This window comes from Brassica oleracea, chromosome C5 (assembly GCF_000695525.1).
Source record: "Brassica oleracea var. oleracea cultivar TO1000 chromosome C5, BOL, whole genome shotgun sequence".
Taxonomy (NCBI): domain Eukaryota; kingdom Viridiplantae; phylum Streptophyta; class Magnoliopsida; order Brassicales; family Brassicaceae; genus Brassica; species Brassica oleracea.
Genome location: NC_027752.1, coordinates 25,540,622 through 25,547,309, shown reverse-complemented (window position 1 = coordinate 25,547,309; position 6,688 = coordinate 25,540,622). Strand labels below are relative to the sequence as shown.

The 6,688-nt window shown below is 33.7% G+C and overlaps 1 pseudogene; it reads right to left on the bottom strand.

The window, feature by feature from the left end:
- The window catches only part of LOC106343699, a 12,536-nt pseudogene extending 7,643 nt beyond the window's left edge, over positions 1-4,893 (bottom strand).
- Positions 4,894-6,688: the final 1,795 nt, after the last annotated feature.

Here is a 6,688-nt window from a genome sequence, read left to right as displayed (position 1 = left end):
GGGATCAAACATGTTCTTCGTTACCTGCAAGGAACGAAAGACTTGGGTCTATATTATACTAACCATAACAAAGATGGTTTAGTTGGCTTTGCTGATGCTGGTTATTTATCAGATCCACATCAAGCTCGATCACAGACAGGATATGTCTTTACACATGGAGCTACGGCCATATCATGGCGTTCCATGAAACAAACCATCGCGGCCACTTCATCTAATCACTCGGAAATCTTGGCCATACATGAGGCCAACCGCGAGTGTGTTTGGTTGAGGTCGATGACCCAACACGTCCGTGCTGATTGTGGGATGGCCGAGTGCAAAAAGCCAACCGTGATGTATGAGGACAATGCTGCGTGCATTGCTCAGCTCAAGAACGGTTACATAAAGGGTGATATGACGAAGCACATATTGCATAACTACTTTTAAGATTTCTCATAAGTCTGGCTATATAAGAGAGAAAAGTTGACTTGCAGCAAACTGATGTAGTGACTGCATATTTATATGGTCCACTGGATAATGAAAGTACTAGAGGGTGTTGAGCTGAATGTACAACAAATTCTCGAGAACAATATTGATAATCATCGAAATATATGATCTGAATATCCTAGGAACCTCTGGATACAATTTCCCAAACAGTTGAATACCTTGAGAAAGAATTCGAGAAGGCACTTCCTACCTGCACGTTCAGGAAGCTCACGCATCAGATTGGGATGCGTAGGCTGAAGGACCTCCACTGAGGTTCACATCAGGGGGAGTAGTACGTGTTGTACTTTTTTTCCTTCATCATGGTTTTGTCCCACTGGGTTTTCCTGATAAAGTTTTAATGAGGCAACATTAAGCGTATTACAATCCTTGTATGGTTATGGCATCCAAGTGGGAGTATTATAAATCAATTGGTGGATGTCCATAACCGGCCCGGTCCATAACCGGCTCATACACTTAGAGAGAGACGGTCCAACCCTAGAGGGAGAGAGGCGGCCGCGAGACTTAGAGAGGAGAGAGAGGCGGCTACAACTTACCTATTTTTTAATTCGTTTATGTTTATGATTTGTAATCTTTCCTATTATTGTATTTTCATTTATAACTCCTATATAAAAGGAACACTTATTCATTAATAATATACAGAAACTTACAGTTATAAATCAAGTTTACAAGACGGGTGAGCTGATCTCAAAATAACCTATGGTGCACCAAAATAAGGTCACCTGTACAAAGATTTCCACTAGTTTCGTCCAGTGCCTGATGTAGGAACTATGTATCCTACTTCATTCAATATGCCCTACCAAGTTTTTAGTGACTGAAAGACTCTGCTAAAGAAATAAGCCAGTGTTACAAATCATTTCTGACAGTAAAAAAAGTACAAGTTTTGCTCCAGACAATTCACCTTTGGTATTATGTTGTTGAACTCGGATGATTTCATCCCAACAAGAGCGTCAGTATAGTCTAGCAGTGCAGATATTATTTTGTCAATCAGTTCAACGGAATCTATTGCGCGAGCTCCAACCAAATTGAAAATTATTCTGAGAGACTGAATAGAGCAAGCAAGATCTTTGTCCCTGTGCACCCATAAAGGAAATGTGAATATCACAAATTGCAACAATTCACTGGAAGAGGATAAATTATCAAAAGACTAGAAAGTTGAAACACTGTTCTAGAGTTTGTTTTACATAGAAAACATATGTATGTTCCCTTAACTGTGATCAAGAACAATCCATACACCAAGTACCTTTTCGACAGTGATTTTGTACATCTTTCCAGTGACAGTAGAACTAGATCCATTGCTTTAGCATCTTCACCTATAACTTTTGCACCTTTAACAGTTCCAGATGTATTTTCCAATTTGTCCAATGTTGCGTCACCTGAAGCGGGAAAAAAACCCGTGCATGAATGATTATGATGACATATGTGTCCATTACAAAAAGGCAGCTAGGTTCCTTTAACAGATATCATGATGTTGTGGATTTTCTGAATCTCATGTTTAAGACATGCAGAGACACAGAGAACTGAATAAACTGAGTTTATATTTGAAAATCTTTAGAACATGGGATCTAAGATACATCAAGCATAACATAACACCGTACAAAAAAAACAATTAGGCTCTAAGAATTGTAGCCTTGTAGGCCTAGAAATCAATACACCATACCGACTACATGCTTTGGTTAAGAAGAAAACGCATTGGGCAATAACCAACAATGAGAGGATGATATCCAAATGTATGTTTGTTAGACTGATACGTGATTAACATAGATAAATTTAAAAGTGCATATAGACATGCATGCACTGCTCGCTTCTGTGTATCTGTTGGATAAATCTTGATTTTCAAAGTAAGAAGAAGAGATTTTCAAAAAAATCTTCTGTTACCTGAACTTTTAATAGCCTCCTGGGTTGGGAATCCGAGAAAATCCTCAGGAGAGGGAGAATTTACTTTGACAGCACTCTTCATATCTGACTGAACGTCAGCTACAATTCCTAGAGCAGAGGCGTCCTTAAACGGGGTCGCCGAGTCACACTTTTCTGGGTCACATTAACACTCGAAAATTAATAAAGAATAATAATAATCAAGAGATAGAGTCTAACAACAGACTGATATTAGTCAAACCATTTCTCTGTTGGCCTCCATTTCCTTTGAGTCTCCACGCTGCCTTATGGTCAACTACCGCAGTATGCATTTCCTAAATACAAGTTCAAAATGTTCTTAATGGTCAATTATTCCAACACCATTTTTCAAAACGTTTTTACTGAATGAGATAGTAAATTTCAGCCAAATGCTTTGTACATAAGCCACAAGCTGCAAAATTTAAGTCATCAATATTAGATTGTTACCCTGGCTTCAACTTCCTCTAGAGATTCTTTAATGAAGGGGTGCTCGAGAAGAGCAGGCCAGGTCAATCGACTTTGGGACACCTGTTTTGCATCGTAATATACAAACATACTAGCCCCTTCCAAGATAAGCTCACAAATATCATCAACTAGTAAAAGTAGCTTGGATCAAAATAGAAACTTCACCTTATTGAGTAATCCTTTTAAAAAGCTTTTGAAATAAGGACTCATTTCATCAGGGTATTTGACAGGATCCTTATGAATTCATTAGAATGTTAGCTCAAACTCTTCGCATAGACCATGGACAAGAATAGGCAATGATTTATATACCTTAACAATGTGACGGATTAGAGCGTACACGGAATTAGTGTAGAATGAAGGTTGACCAACATATAATTCATACCTGACGTATCACAACAAGAGATTATTTAGAACCATCTCAAGTGGTGTAAAAGTGCATAACACAAGAATGAAGCAAAAACTAAAAACCCTGAAAGAAAAGCCATCACAATCATCAAATTACTAAATGCAGTAACTTTGATAACATATAAAACGGAAGCAGGACAACTAAAATGAGTTTCTTTCTCCACTTACAATATAACACCAAGGGAGCACAGGTCAGCAGTGTGATTGTATGGCTGTTCTCTCACAAGCTCAGGCGCCATGTACAGCGGAGTGCCTGAAGTAAAATTTCATTGATGGAAAATTAACAAGGCAGGACCTATTGAGTTATTCCTTCATTGATTGATAAAAGGTATTAACCTTTAATGGATCTCAAAACCACAGTGGTAGACATAGCTCGAGCAAAACCAAAATCGCATAGCTGAAAAAATAAAGGGTAGACAAGTAAAAAAGTATGCTAACGAGAAATGATAGGGAAGAAACAAAGCTGTGTGAAAAGTATTTTTGTTTTCACTTATGATTAGCTAAGCATATGGATTCCTGGCTAGCCAGATCCTCTTCTTGTAATGTAAAATTTTTTCATGATAAACTGAGTTTCCTTCAACAACCAATGACTGAAATTTCCAAGGTCATACATCATTTTCAAGAAGAATCGTATACTAACCTTAAACCTAACATAAACTCCATCTTTAAGAATCAAAATATCAACAGCTGATGTGTATGGGAAGCATAGAAACCAGCATTTCAAGCATAACTCCTGAAGCAGAAAAAGGGAGGCTAGATTACCTTAACGACAGACCCAGCACCAATAAGAATGTTTTGTGGCTTCATGTCACGGTGAATTATACGGTTTGAATGCAAGTAATGCAATGATTTTACCTGAGTTTTATTAGAAGTATAGGGCATTATCTTATCAAATCAGAAAATAGAAAAATCAGATATAGTAATAAGAGCCATGTGGGAAAAATGTGTTACCAGCTGCTTAGCGATGGCTTGAACTTGCTCTTCGGGAAGGCGCTTGTCATCTTCAAGAATCTCAAACAACTCACCCTGTGAAACAAAGTGTTCCATTATATAGGTGCCAAATACAGGCTTCATAAATCAGTGATTTAGGAAACTACAATCAACATACTTGAGCAAACTCAGTGACAAGACAGAACTCTCGTTCGTTCTCAAAGGAATCGAGCATTTCAATAATATTCCCATGCTTGAGCTTCCGCAATATCAGAAAGCACACAAACAAGTAAGGTCAAATCCAACAAGACTCACACACCATAGAAGTGTATCTAACCTCGATTTCTTGTCTTAGACTCTCTATATCTTTCTCACTCTTTCCTTGTTTCATGATGAACTTCATCGCCACCGTCTGGTGAGAAAACCAAGATTCGAATCAAATCAGTTACAGAGGAACAAGATTAAACCAATCGATTTTACCTGTCCGGTATACTTTCGTCTTCCTTTGTAAACTCTCCCGAAAGAGCCTTCGCCGATGAGCTCGATCACATGATAATCCTCCACACCCATACTTAAGCACGAGATCTGATTGGAGAAACGAAGATTTAAGCGAAGTAAGGGACGGATATAGAACCGCGAAGATTCGTTGAATAGAAGTGGATACGTCGCTGAGAAGGGTGAAATGAAGCAGATCAGTGGGATATCAGATAGACTCTGTAATTGAGGAAACTTTTGAAATTCAAAAAGAGGGAAAAAATAATAAAGTTTTCTTTTAGAGTTAGTGTATACGTGTTTTTTTTTTTTGGTTTATCGTATTTGGGCTTGGGTTTAAACTTATCTCTCGTACCATTTTAACTAGGATAACACGTTTTGCGCACGGTGAATTTATTTATATATATTATCGATAATTTTTTTTATATATTTGATCATTTTATTTATACATAAACAATATTTTTTTTGTTATTATATAATTTTTTTCCGATGGACCGGATCAATTTTTACTAAAAATTATGAAACTAAACTATAATTAGTACTAGATATTGACTGTGCGTCCGCACATGTGTTTGCTTTAATTTTTATGAACATTATAAATTCATAACTAATTGGTAATTGTTGGATTTTAAAAATTATGGTCCCATTATATATTATTGTTCGACTATTATTGTATTTGTAATACGAATAAAGGAATACTAATACATTCATATATTATTTTTTGTTTCACTGTTTATTTGTTTATTTGATATTGTAACCCAAATATTATAGCTATTTCTAGTATTGTATATCTAATTCTATTTCGGTGGTCCATAGAAAAAATTAGAAAGAAAGTTTACTCAATCTATTAGTTCCTTTGTATTGTATTTTATATATATATTGAAAACAATTTTATAATGGTTATTGGAAAATACATTAGTAAAAATAAAATTTTGAATACATGTATATTTTTGAATCAATTTTTGTTTTGAATTTTTATTTAACGATTAATTTAGACAAAATATTTTTTTAAGTTAATTAGATTGGACCAGTTGCGCAAAACAAATAATTAGATTGAGTCATTTTCGTATATTTTAAATCTGGTCCAAACACTTAATTTATAAAAATATAATGGAATTCAATTTTATTTTCATAACATAAGCCCATTTTTTTAATATATTGCTATCCATATTTTCAAACAACATTATATTTCTTTTTAATTATGTTATTCTTGTTTCCAAACGTTCCCAAAAGTATTTTTACTTTAATAAGATAGAAAATATAATATTGCAAAAGTATGTTGTTATTTATTTTTTCATGTCACTATTAAATATCATATATGTGTCATCATATAATTAAAAGTGTTTTTTACCTACCATCATATAAGTAATCATATAATTAATAGTATTTTATATGTACCATCATATAAATAATCATATATATTATATTTTTAAATCTTAATATGAGATATAAAAATCATAATTTACGTTGTGTTTGAAATTTCTTTGTATTGTATTTTTCTTAAATATATTTAAAATATTTTTATAAAGGTTATTAAAAAACCATTTTAGTAAAAGAAATTTTTGAATATATGTATATTTCTGAATTAATTTTTGATATAAATAAATTTTAAATTAATATTTTGATTTGAAATATGTGTATAAAATTTAAATTTTGTTTCATGATTATTTTAGACAAATATGTTTTTAGGTAATTAGATTGAGCTAACCATTTTCGTATATTTTAAAGCTGACTCATATATATAGTTTTCATAATATAATGAATTTCCAAATTTTTTTGATAACATAAGCCCATTACTTTTTTTCTTTATTATATTGCTATCAATCTTTCCAAACAACACTATATTTTTTTTAAGTGCTACCTATGTTGCCAAACAAAAGTTTAAAGTGCTTCTACTTTAATAATATAGATATCATGGGTTGATCAGATTGGACATTAAACAAATTATGACACAAAAACCTTATTTTTTTCCACCGAACACATTTTTGAAAAAAAATGAGCAATATTGTTTCCACAATTGAAT